The sequence below is a fragment of the Chlorocebus sabaeus genome, chromosome 6, assembly GCF_047675955.1.
Source record: "Chlorocebus sabaeus isolate Y175 chromosome 6, mChlSab1.0.hap1, whole genome shotgun sequence".
Classification (NCBI taxonomy): domain Eukaryota; kingdom Metazoa; phylum Chordata; class Mammalia; order Primates; family Cercopithecidae; genus Chlorocebus; species Chlorocebus sabaeus.
Genome location: NC_132909.1, coordinates 4040438 through 4054438, shown reverse-complemented (window position 1 = coordinate 4054438; position 14001 = coordinate 4040438). Strand labels below are relative to the sequence as shown.

Sequence of the window (14001 nt, the reverse complement as noted above, 5' to 3'; positions counted from 1 at the left end):
TGAGGTCGGGAGTTTGAGACCAGCCTGACCAACATGGAGAAACCCTGTCTCTACGAAAAATACAAAAAAATTAGCTGGGCGTGGTGGCGAGCGCCTGTCATCCCAGCTACTTGGGAGGCTGAGGCAGGAGAATCGCTTGAACCCAGGAGGCGGAGGTTGCGGTGAGCCGAGATCGTGCCATGTACTCCAGCCTGGTCAACAAGAGCTAGACTCTGTCTAAAAACAAACACACACACACACACACACACACACACACACACACACACGAAAAAAGCCCCCAAAACCAGATTCAGTCCACTGTTTCCAGACAGTGCGTCTGTCATATGTGCGTCTATCCCACATATGAACCTGAGGCTGGCATTAGTCCTGTCCCTCCTGGGTATAAACCAGAGCTGATGCTACTTTGGGGACAGCGAGACAGGAGCAGCTGCCACAATCCCCCATCACAAGGTCTGATGCCAGGGACAGCCTTGGGAGAAATCCTTTTTGCAAGATCAGGTGTGTGGGAGGAAAGTCACCCGACAAGAATGAATAACAAATGGTATATTAAACAAAAAAGGCGTCTGTTTATTTATTAGTATTTTTTAAACAACTGGGTATTTATTGAGATGAGTTAGGCAGATATTGTGAAGGCAAAATTGTACCTTAAATTAATACCATTAAAAATAAGATCGTATCGGCCGGGCGCAGTGGCTCATGCCTGTAATCTCAGCACTTTGGGAGGCTGAGGTGGGCAGATCACGAGGTCAGGAGTTCAAGACCAGCCTGGCCAGTATGGTGAAATCCCGTCTCTACTAAAAATACAAAAATTAACCGAGTGTGGTGGTAGGTGCCTGTAATCCCAGCTACTCAGGAGGCTGAGGTGGGCAGATCACGAGGTCAGGAGCTCAAGACTAGCCTGGCCAATATGGTGAAATCCCGTCTCTACTAAAAATACAAAAATTAGCCAAGTGTGGTGGTAGGTGCCTGCAATCCCAGCTACTCAGGAGGCTGAGGCAGGAGAATCGCTTGAACCCAGAAGGTAGAGGTTGCAGTGAGCCGAAATTATGCCATTGCACTCTAGCCTGGGCAACAGAGCAACACTTTGTCTCAATAAGAGTAAATAAAATAAAATAAAATAAAATAATCATATCATCTGCAAGCAAGGATAATTTGACTTCTTCCTTGTCAATTTGATGCCCTTTATTTCTTTCTCTTGTCTGATTGCTGTAGCTAGACCTTTCAGAATTATGTTGAATCACAGTGGTGAACGGGGGCATTCTTTGTCATGTTCAAGATCTTAGAGGAAAGATTTTCAGTTTTTCTTTATTCAGTATGATACTAGTTATGGATCTGTCATGCTTGGCTTTTATGATGTGGAGGTATGTTCCTTCTACACCCAGTTTTTGAGACAGAATCTCGGTCTGTCACCCAGACTAGAGTGCGGTGGTACGATCTCAGCTCACTGCAACCACAGCTTCCTGGGTTCAAGCGAGCACATCAGCTAATTCTTGTATTTTTAGTAGAGATGGGGTTTCACCATGTTGGCCAGGCTGGTCTCAAACTCTTGACCTCTAGTGATCTGCCTGCCTCGGCCTCCCAAAGGTCTGGGATTACAGGCATGAGCCACTGTGTCTGGCCACACCCAGGTTTTTTTTTTTTTTTTTTTTTTAAGGCTTGTTGATTTTTATCAAATGAATTTTTTATCAACTGAAATGAGTTGATTTTTATCAACTGAAATGATCATATGCTTTTTGTCCTTCGTTCTGTTGATAAGATGTATCACACTGATTGGTTTGTGTATGTTAAATTATCCTTGCACCCCAGGGATAAATCCTGCTTGGTCATGATGAATGATCTTTTTAAATGTATTGTTGAATTCAGTTTGCTAGTGTTTTGTTGAACATATTTGCACCGATATTCATCAGACATTGACTTGTAGTTTTATTTTCTTGATTTGTCTTGGTCTGTTTTTGGTATCAGGGTAATACTAGCCTTGTAGAGTGACCTTGGAAGTTTTCCCACCTCCTTTTCTCTGAATAGTTTCAGTAGGATTGTTACTGGTTCTTTAAATGTTTGGTAGATTCAGCAGTGAAACTATCGGGTCCTAGGCTCTGCTTTACTGGTAGACTTTTTATTATGGCTTCAATCTTGTCAGTTACTTGTCAGTTATTGGTCTATTCAGAGTTTGTATTTCTTTTCTTTTCTTTTCTTTTTTTTTTTTTTTTGAAACAGAGTTTCGCTCTTGTTGCCCAGACTGGAGTGCAGAGGCGCAATCTCGGCTCACTGCAACCTCCTCCTCCTGGGTTCAAGCGATTCTCCTGCCTCAGCCTCCTGAGTAGCTGGAATTTCAGGTATGCGCCACCACACCTGGCTAATTTTGTATGTTTAGTAGAGATGGGGTTTCTCTAGGTTGGTCAGGCTGGTCTCGAACTCCCCACCTCAGGTGATCTACCTACCTCAACCTCCCAAAGCGCTGGGATTACAGGTGTGAGCCACCATGCAGGGCTCAGAGTTTGTATTTCTTGATGATTGAATCTTTTTTTTTTGAGACGGAGACTTGCTCTGTTGCCCAGGCTGGAGTGCAGTGGTGTGATCTCGGCTCCCTGCAAGCTACGCCTCCCGGATTTACACCATCCTCCTGCCTCAGCCTCCCAAATAGCTGGGACTCCAGGCACTCGCCACCACGCCCAGCTAATTTTTTGTATTTTTAGTAGAGATGGGGTTTCACCATGGTCTTGATGTCCTGACCTTGTGATCCACCCACCTCGGCCTCCCAAAGTGCTGGGATTACAGGTGTGAGCCACCACGCCTGGCCATAGAAGCAGTCTTTGAGCTCTGAGATTCTCTTCTCATCTTGGTCTATTTTGCCGTTACTACTTTTTATTGTATTATGCAATTTTTGTAATGAGTTTTTCGGCTCTGTAAAATCAGTTTCTTTCTTTCTTACAATGTCTATTTCATCTTCCACCTCTTGTGTCATTTTACTGGGTTAGATTCCTTGGATTGGGTTTCAACTTTCTTCCGTACCTCAACGATCTTCGTCTGGCACCCAGATTCTGAATTCTACGTCTGCCATTTTAGCCATTGCATTAAAAATCACAGATGGCCACATAATAAATGAAAGTAGCACCGTACCTCTATCACCCCATCCCCCAGTCAGGATCAGCTTGGAATAAAGAGGGACTTCTCCTTGATGGAAAAAGCTGAGAAAAGAACCTAGCAGCTTCCATCAACACTTGGGACACCTGTAGATCTCACCGTTGGAGATTCCCTTTCACAGATGCTAAGCACAGCTGATGGAGCTACCCACCACACAGCTGCACTCACCCAGGAGAAAAGACCGACACTGTGCCCCACTGTCCGTGGCTGTTGTGGCTCTGGCACTATGCCATTGTGGAATGGGATCCACTCTGGATCTCCGGGGGACACATAGCCACAGCATTCTTCCATTGCTGAGGGGTTGTCACCGCTGAGCCAGCCTTGCCTAGTGGCCTGCCATCCCCGGGCTGAGCTGCTGCTATTCACTATCCTGTTGTGCCAAGCTGCCGTAGAGCCACTCTATCCACCTTTCCCAGTAGCAGATGCATCCTGACCCTCAGGCACTGAGCTGAAGTGGAAATGGTGCCATGGGTTTCACAAGAGTAATGACCCTGTGCCTGTGCTGATGTGACAACCTGTGTAGTAGGGTTCTCCAGGGGGACAGAACTAATGGTGTATATATATGTGTGTGTATGTGTATATATATGTCTGTGAATATATATTATTATGTTAGTGTATCAGTCAGGGCATATATATTATTATATTAAGGTATTAGGGTTCTCCAGGAGGACAGAACTAATGGTGTATATATATGTGTGTGTATGTATATATATGTCTGTGAATATATATTATTATGTTAGTGTATCAGTCAGGGCATATATTATATTAAGGTATTAGGGTTCTCCAGGGGGACAGAACTAATGGTGTATATATATGTGTGTGTATGTGTATATATATGTCTGTGAATATGTATTATTATATTAGTGTATTAGTCAGGGCATATATATTATTATATCAATGTGTTAGGGTCCTCCAGGGGGACAGAACTAATGGTGTATATATATGTGTGTGTGTGTGTGTGTGTATATATGTCTGTGAATATATATTATTAGTGTATTGGTCAGGGCATATATATTATTATATTAATGTATTAGGGTTCTCCAGAGGGACAGAACTAATGGTGTATATATGTGTGTGTGTGTATATATATGTCTGTGAATATATATTATTACATTAGTGTATTAGTCAGGGCATATATATTATTATACTAATGTATTAGGGTTCCCCAGAGGGACAGAACTAGTGGTGTATATATATGTGTGTGTGTGTATATATGTATAAAATCGTATATATGTATACATATGTGTGTATATATACGATTTTGTATGTATATATATACACACAGAGTATATATACTATTATATTAATGTATTAGGGTTCTCTAGAGGGACAGAACTAATGGTATATATGTATATATAGAGATATGTGTGTGCATATATATGTATATTATATATACTGTATATATGTGTGTATATATATCATACCATACATATATATACACCATACATATATATGTATATACACCATATATATATGGATGTTTATTAAGTATAAACTCACACTATTATACAAAATTAGCCAGGCGTGGTGGGGTGCACCTGTGGTCCCAGTCACTCGTGAGGCTGAGGCAGAAGAATCAGTCGAACCCGGGAAGCAGAGGTTGTAGTGAGCCGAAGTTGCGTCACTGCACTCCAGCCTGGCAACAGAGTGAGACTCCATCTCAAAAAAAAGTTAAAATTAAAAAATAACTCACACTATCACAGCATCCCACAATAGGCTGTCTGCAGGCTGAGGAGCAAGGAGAGCAAGTCCGAGTTCCAAAACTGAAGAACTTGGAGTCTGATGTTCAAGGGCAGGAAGCATCCAGCACAGGGGAAAGATGTAGGCTGGGAGGTTAGGCCAGTCTCATTTCTTCACGTGTTTCTGCCCGCTTTGTATTTGCTGGCAGCTGATTAGATGGTGCCCACCCAGGTAAAGGGTGGGTCTGCCTTCCCCAGCCCACTGACTCAAATGTTAATCTCCTTCTGCAACACCCTCATAGACACATCCAGGATCAATACTTTGCATCCTCCAATCCAATCACGTTGACACTCAGTATGAACCATCACACCCTACATCCTAGTGGAACAATGCCCTGGACTCCGAAATCAGCCATGTCTTCCATGCCTGAGCTAAAGTGACACCCTGCCTCTGGACAAAGTGGTGCCATGGCTGAGCTGAGCATCCCCGGGGTGATCTGACGTGTTACCCCATTTCCCAGGGAAATAGAGTATTGACTGAGCAGAGACACATGGCCCTGTAGACTGAACAGCTGTGGTAATCCGCTTCCCTAGAATTAGACCAGCCCCCTTGGGTCCGAGCTGCAGATACGCCTCTCTTCCTGGGCAGTGAAGTAATCCTTATAACGCTCCCTATTTCCCAGGGCCCAATAAGCACCTCCATTTGTCTATTCTGGGGTCCCTGCTGCTACTGAACCTGGCCTCACATGTTGTAGGAGATTCATTTACTTTTATTTTATTTTATTTTTTTGAGACAGAGTCTTGCTCTGTCGCCCAGGCTGGAGTGCAGTGGCTCAATCTTGGCTCATTACAACCTTTGCCTTACGGGTTCAAGCGATTCTCCTGCCTCAGCCTCCCGAGTAGCTGGGATTACAGGTGAACAGCACCATGCCCGGCTAATTTTTGTATTTTTAGTAGAGACAGCGTTTCACCATGTTGGTCAGGCTGGTCTCGAACTCCTGAACTCAGGCGATCCACCTGCCTCGGCCTCCCAAAGTGCTGGGATTACAGGCGTGAGACACCGGACCTGGCCCATTTATTGTCTTTATAGCTATACCTATTATGTATATCATCTACAGCTTTCTGTATCCCTGTTTACATCTGTGGTAGCAGAACCCCCAAACTGCAGTGTCTCATTCACAAACTGTTCAATACATCCAATTTTAAGAGGCCATTTCAATGTTCTTTCAGTACCGGTAAAATCAAACCACTGCATGGTACATATCTCAGGTCTTCCCCAGAATATCTTGTGGCCATGTTCTCATTCCCTCCACTGATTTTGTGGGCATCTGGATTTCCATTCTGAGAATAAGTCTTGGGCTATTTCGTTTAAACACATCAGACATTCGGAGTCCTCACAGACTCCTTCCATGAGCTCCGACAAACCCATTTTCAGCACAAGCATCCACTGGACTAAGGGAGGTTTGCTGCCCCCTCCTAGGTCGAATGTGTTCCATGTCATCAAGTCGTTACCAGGTGGATTGCTGGTCTCTTCAATGGATGGCATCACATCCAGACCTCTCTGCTGGTCACAGGTGAGACTTTCAGCTACAGTGGTGGCTACATGGTCCTTGGTGAGAGGGAGTCGCTGGTGTTGGGTCCATGCATGTCCTCCTTTCTTGCCCCATGGCTATCCCAATCATGGGCCCCTCCTACTTGCACTAGGACTGCTGACTCCACAGCTGGATGGACTCCACTGCATCTATCCTGTACTCCACCTGGTGCCTCCCCCGGCTGTGGACTGCTCTTGCTTGCTTCTCAGGGGTAGGCGCACGGTGGGGAGTAGGAATTTCTCCTGTCCTCACCCAGCCTCAGTCTTGGGCAATTTCTTTCTTTTTTTTTTAAATTATACTTTAAGTTCTAGGGTACATGTGCACAACGTACAGGTTTGTTACATATGTATACATGTGCCATGTTGGTGTGCTGCACCCATTAACTCGTCGTTTACATTAGGTATAGCTCCTAATGCTATCCCTACCCCCTCCCCCCTTCCCCACGACCGGCTCTAGTGTGTGATGTTCCCCTTCCTGTGTCCAAAGGTTCTCATTGTTCAATTCTCACCTATGAGTGAGAACACACGGCGTTTGGTTTTCTGTCCTTACGATAGTTTGCTGAGAATGATGGTTTCCAGCTTCATCTATGTCCCTACAAAGGACATGAATTCATCCTTTTTTATGGCTGCATATTATTCCAATGTGTGACATTTTCTTAATCCAGTCTATCATTGATGGGCATTTGAGTTGATTCTGAGTCTTTGCTATTGTGAATAGTGCCGCAATAAACATACGTGTGCATGTGTCTTTATAGCAGCATGATTTATAATCCTTTGGGTATATACCCAGTAATGGGATGGCTGGGTCAAATGGTATTTCTAGTTCTAAATCCTTGAGGAATCACCACACTGTCTTCCATAATGGTTGAACTAGTTTACAATCCCACCAACAGTGTAAAAGTGTTGCTATTTCTCCACATCCTCTCCAGCACCTGTTGTTTCCTGACTTTTTAATGATCGCCATTCTAACTGGTGTGAGACGGTATCTCATTGTGGTTTTGATTTGCATTTCTCTGATGGCCAGTGATGATGAGCATTTTTTCACATGTCTGTTGGCTGCATAAATGTCTTCTTTTGAGAAGTGTCTGTTCATATCCTTTGCCCACTTTTTGATGGGGTTGTTTGATTTATTCTTGTACATTTGTTTAAGTTCTTTGTAGATTCTGGATATTAGCCCTTTGTCAGATGGGTAGATTGCAAAAATGTTCTCCCATTCTGTAGGTTGCCTGTTCACTCTGATGGTAGTTTCTTTTGCGGTGCAGAAGCTCTTTCATTTAATGAGATCCCATTTGTCAATTTTGGCTTTTGTTGCCATTGCTTTTGGTGTTTTAGTCATGAAGTCCTTGCCAGTCTTGGGCAATTTCTATGTCTGTGGGCCTCGGGGGTGGGGCTCTCTCAGTGTTCGTGTCCTCCTTCCCCTTGGCAGCTGGATTGTACCTGGTAGCTTTGGTTGATTAGGGCAGGAATTTCCTGGCCCTCCCCTGACATTTGTATATCTGGGATTATGGTTTCAGAAATTTTCCACAGTACTTCTAGTGATAGACTTAAATCTACCTTATTACGTCCACAATGGGTTGTTTCCTGTATTGTGAGATTGGCAGGTTTTGCCCATCCTCTGCCAATGACTTAAGTCTTTTTCTACACATGGGAGAAGTATCTACACATGGGAGAAGTTTCAGGCCACACACAGTGGAAGGTAATCATGTCTGACCACAAATTTTGGGTCTCCACCTTACTTCCAATCTATGTTGTGAATGTCCAGTTGAGATCCACGGAAAAGAGCTCGTGGCTGAATGTGAAGTGCTCCTCTGTCTTAAGTTCCCAGAGATCCTCGTCTCTTGGAGGCCAGCAAACATGGACTCTTGAATTCCTGACAATTTCATCTGATTTCTCCTTCCCAGCTTGTATGGCAGCCTCCCACCCTCGTGTGTTCTGCCTCTGTAGAGGCTGTCATGGCATCCTACTCCTCCTTGGAATTCAGGTTACTCCGTTGCTCCGAGAGCTCGGATTTCTGATGGTCTCGGGTGAAATATACATTATGGAGTTGATCTGAGTTTTACTCATGGTTAGGATGGCAGTGAAGCTCTTTTTTTGGGGGGGTGGGGTGGGGAGGCATGGAGTTTCACTCTTGTTGCCCAGGCTAGAGTACAATGACATGATCTCTTGGCTCACTCACTGCAACCTCTGTCTCCCGGGTTCAAGGGATTCTCCTACCTCAGCCTCCCTAGTAGCTGGGATTACAAGCATGCGCCACCACACCCAGCTATTTTTTTTTGTATTTTTAGTAGAGATGGGGTTTCACTATGTTTGGCAGGCTGGTCTCAAACTTCTGACCTCAGGCGATCCACCCTCCTCAGCCTCCCAAAGTGCTGGGATTATAGGTGTGAGCCACTGTGCCCAGCTAGTGAAACTCTTTCCAGCTTCCCAAACCCTGGGCAGAAGCCTGGATATACGTTATTTATTTATTTACTTAGTTATGTGACGTAACTCACACCATATGAAATGCACCACTTTTTAGTGTACAAATAAATGGATTTTAGTGTCTTCACTATACTGTGCAATCACCATCCCTACCTCATCCCACAGCATTTCCATCACCTCAGAAAGAACCTCCTAAGTACTCAGTCCTAATTCTCCCCTTCCCTCAGCCTTAAATCACTAGTCTACTTTCTGTTTCTATGGCTTTGTCTATTCTGGACATTTCATATGAATGAAATCACACCAAATATACATCCTTTTGTAGCTGTTGATGGAAAAGAAGTGGTTACCATGAAGGAACTGAAGTTTTCCAAAGATAAAATTATAATGTGGCCTGATAGAAGAAGCATAGAAATTGATAACAAAAGCAAATCCATCACAACGTATCATGAATCTGGTCATGCCATTATTGCATATTACACAAAAGATGCAATGTCTATCAACAAAGCTACAATCATGCCACAAGGGCCAATATTTGGACATGTGTCCCTGTTACCTGGTGATGACAGATGGAATGAAACAAGCCCAGCTGCTTGCACAAATGGACATTAGTATGGGAGCAAGAGTGGCAGGGGAGCTTTTATTTGGAACTGACCATATTACAACAGGTGCTTCCAGTGATTTTGCTAATGTCACTAAAATAGCAAAGCAGATAGTTATCAAATTTGGAATTAGTGAAAATCTTGGAGTTATGACTTACAGTGATACAGGGAAACTAAGTCCAGAAACTCAATCTGCCATCGAACATGAAATAAGAACCCTTCTAAGGGACTCATACAAATGAGCGAAACTTATCTTGAAAACTCAGGCAGAGGAGCATAAGAATCTAGCAGAACCTTTATTGACCTGTGAGACTTTGGGTGCCAAAGAGATTCAAATTGTTTTTGAGGGGAAAAAGCTGGAAGTGAGAGGAGAACTCTCTTGATATGGATGCTTTGCCGGTTTTATTGCAAGAATGTAAGTAGCATTGCAGTAGTCTCCTTTTTGCAATGCTTTCTCCTCTTTCTCGACGTGATGTAATTTAAGGGTGTGAAACATTTTGTCAATCTTTTGTCACATTTACTCAATTTTGGTTATTCCCATCGTGACTCCTATTGCAAATCAGCGTCCCGTGGCAAATATATTTAAAAAAAAATAAAGAATTATCAGGATTAAGGACAGCTCATTTGGGAAATGTCAATTAGTTATTAAGTTGAAAGTAACTAATGATTTTATGGTTGGTTCCTCTACTAGATGTGAATAAAAATTCTCCCCCTTTGCTGGGCACGGTGGTTCACACCTGTAATCCCAGCACTTTGGGAGGCCGAGGTGGGCGGATCACGAGGTCAGGAGATCGAGACCATCCTGGCTAACATGGTGAAACCCCGTCTCTACTAAAAATACAAAAAATTAGCCAGGCGTGGTGGTGGGCGCCTGTAGTCCCAGCTATTTGGGAGGCTGAGGCAGGAGAATGGTGTAAACCCGGGAGGCAGAGCTTGTAGTGAGCTGAGATCCTGCTGCTGCACTCCAGCCTGGGCGACAGAGCAAGACTCCGTCTCAAAAAAAAAAAAAAAGAAAAAAAAAAAATTCTCCTTTTAGCCTTCTATATACATCAGTGGCAACTGAATTAAGATGCATTATGTTCCAGATTGACCATAAATAAAATGTTTTTTAATCTAAATGTAGAGAATTGTAAGCATACAGTTGCAACCCGAATTTAAATGATTATAACCTTTTGGCACAGTGTGGTGGCTTATGCCTGTAATCCCAGCACTTTGGGAGGCTGAGGCGAATGGAAGGCTTGAGGCTAGGAGTTCGAGAGCAGCCTGGCCAACACAGTGAAACCCTGTCTCTACTAAAATACAAAAAAAATAGACACCTGTGGTGGCGCACGCCTGTAATCTCAGCTACTTGGGAGGCTAAGGCACAAAAATTGCTAGAACCCAGGAGACAGAGGTTGCAGGGATCTGAGATCACACCACTGCACTCTAGCCTGGGCAACAGAGTGAGACTCTGTCTCAAAATAAAATAAAATAAATAATTATAATCTTTCAAAAATGAAAAAAAAAACCAAATGTATGTCCTTTTGTGTCATTATTCATGATAGCTAAATAGTGAAAGCAACTCAAATGTCCATCAATTGGTGAATGCATAAACAAAATGTGATACAGCCGTAGAATGGAATATTCTTCAGTCACATAAGGGAACAAAGACCAATGACGTGTTATAACATGCATAGACCATGAAACCATTATGCTACGTGAAATTGGGTTTTTGCCATTGTTGTTGCTGTTAATGTGATAAATTTATTTTTATTTATTGTTTTTTAAAAAATTCAATAGTTTTTGGGGAACAGGTGGTGTTTGGTTACAGGAATAAGTTCTTTAGTGGTGATTTTTGAGATTTTGGTGCATTCATCACCCGAGCAGTGTACACTGTACCCAGTGTGTGGTCTTTTATCCCTCATCCTCCTCCCATTGTTCCCTGTGAGTCCCCAGAGTCCATTATATCATTCTTGTGCTTTTACATCCTCATAGCTTAGCTCCCACTTATGAGAAGAGACGATGTTTGGTTTTCCATTCCTGAATTACTCCACTTAGAATAATGGTCTCCAACGTCATCTAGGTTGCTGCGAATGCCATTATTTTGTTCCTTTTTATGGCTGAGTAGTATTCCATGCACACACACACGTTTTTCATATGTTTGTGGACCGTTTGTATATCTTCTTTTGAGACTTGTCACAAAAGGAACTGGATTTGGAGGGAACAATTTTATGGCTATTTTTCAGTATAATCATCAGGTGAATATAGTGTCTCTTCAGCCAGTGTTACTTTCATCCATTGCTGTAGCCAGGAAGGGAGACGTTTATCACAGAGATAGGCACCAACCTGGGATGCTTTTCCCCAAAGGTGAGTGACTGTAGTGTGAACCCTACATTTCAGTGCAGTTTGGTCCTGATTTGGCACAAGATAATGCTTTATCCACTGACGTGAAATGTCCAGGTGTTTTTCGTATGGTTTTGTTGCTGAAAGACACAACAGCCTCTAATCTAAGGCATCCTCTCCAAATCCCACTGAGGCACAGGAGCGACACTAGGGAGGGGGTCCCGGAACTTCCTGCGAGAGATTCGCCTCCTGAACCCCGGGCAGATCCTCCCCACCCTGGGATCCCTGTGAACCTCTGGGGTCTCCTATTCAATCAGGACCAAGTTGTGAGGTGGGATTCCTCCCAGGCTACAGTCTCCCCGCTCCCTCTTTCAATTTCATCAAGACAGATCAGGAGCGTGAGTGTGGGAGTCGTGGCGTCTCCTCCCACAGCCCCTCTGCAGATGGAGGAGGCCACAGTTCCTGGATGGAGTAAATCTACTGGAAGCCTGGGTTCTCCGTCACGAGGCTGTCCCGTCAGCAGACCCACAGGAAGGGGAACTGCCCTCTCCGGGAGGTTGGCTTCCATTTCCCCAAGGCTGGGGCTGGGGCAGGCACCAGGCTCTCTTCAGATACTTCGCACAGAAATGGTATCTCCCTGACCCTTTTCTGCTATTTGCCCCATCTGTCCTCATCTCACCAAGGGTCAGGACATAAGAGCCAATAGACCCAGCAGCTTTCTGAGTCTGTCCTGTCCAAGTGAAGGTCACTGGGGCCTTGTTCTTCTCCTTAGAGCCTCCCCATGGGGTCTCCTTCCTTCCTTCAGCCCGTCCATCAACACAGCATTACGGGATCCTTACCATGGCGGCCCAGCCCTGGGGATGCTTCAGGGAAGCTGCAGGTCCCTGCTGCAGGGCAGACTCAGATCAGCAGAGACTCATCACACATCTGGCTGTGAACTTCAAGCTGAGCTGCAAATGACAATGAGAAAAAAGGAGAAATAAAGAAATGCTGACTCTTCTTTTGTCTTTGGAGTCTAGGTTTTATTTCTTCCAGTTTCCTTCTTAGACTTCCCTCCTTTTTTTTTTTCTTATTTTTTAACAGTGTTCACCTCCCCCTCCCTTAAAAGTAACCTCTGAGTCATTCCTGCCTCCTCGGTGTCCCTCCCACCCCCAACCCCGCTTCCTTGGGCATTCCCCTGCATCTCAGTCTGCCTTCAAGGGTTTGGAAACAAGTACTTAGTCTTGAGTTCTGACTTCGGGGTGGGATAGGGAGTTAATTTTTTCTGAATTGCTGACCTTCACCCCTGCCTGCATGACCTTGGGCAGTAAGTCCCATCTCTGAGCCTCGGTTTCCTCATTTGGGGCCTGTTGTCATGAACCCCCCTCCTGAGTGGTTTGGGGGCCAGTTGTGCCTGGGTCATGGGAGGGCCTTGGTCATGGCACATTTCCAGACCGGGTTAAGACTTGAGGGGTAGACACATGCATGGATCCTGGTGTTGGACTGCACAGTCACAGTGAGCGACTGACGTGCTCAACAGCCCACATCTGCTCCCAACATTGGGAAAACCTGCTTATAATGTGTCTGAAATATGCAGCCACAGTCCTGCGAAGAAAATGAGAAATGAAACTTCTTGTTATAGGCAGGAAACCTTAAGAAGCGGAAGAGGTCAGGGCCGAGCGGCTGCTGGTGACTTGCAATGTCAGGCGGTCACTAAGGGGGAGGTTTCCACCTCTGTATGAGACAGAGGAGAACCCCTGGGCCCTCACACTCAGGGAGGGGTCATGGTTTTGGATGGAAGTGGGGAGTTGTGGCTCCTCCTCCCCTGTGTTTGTGGATGGCACTGGGGTATCTCTGCCCATTGACTCAGGTCCATGGTCACCCCTGAGCCGCCTCCTCCATGTGTGTGAAACAGATTCACTGCAGCGTTATCACACATGGGCGTCTGTCCCACATGCGAGCCTGAGGCTCACATTGGACCCTCCCCTGCTGGTGACAGCCCTGAGCAGACTCGTGTGGCACTGGCGGGTGGCACCATCTCCCCTTTTCCAGCCTTAGCTCCCCGCACAGCCCTGGTAGAAACCCTCTCTGGAAGGTGAGGCATGTGGGAAGCATGTGTCCAAGAATGACAAGAAGGAGGAATTGTCCTCATGATCAAAAGTGCTATGATGGGCCGGGCACCGTGGCTCATGCCTGCAGTCCCAGCACTTTGGGAGGTCAAGGCGGGCCAGTCACTTGGGCCCAGGAGTTCAAGACCAGCCTGGGCCAC

The 14001-nt window shown here is 45.0% G+C and overlaps 1 protein-coding gene and 1 pseudogene across 1 annotated transcript in view; one reads left to right on the top strand and one right to left on the bottom strand.

The window, feature by feature from the left end:
- The window catches only part of LOC103247837 (leukocyte immunoglobulin-like receptor subfamily A member 6), a 79227-nt gene that overhangs the window by 52451 nt on the left and 12775 nt on the right, over positions 1 to 14001 (bottom strand). The gene's annotated exons all lie outside the window — the stretch shown is intronic.
- On the top strand, positions 9247 to 10304 carry LOC103235251 (ATP-dependent zinc metalloprotease YME1L1 pseudogene; annotated as a pseudogene).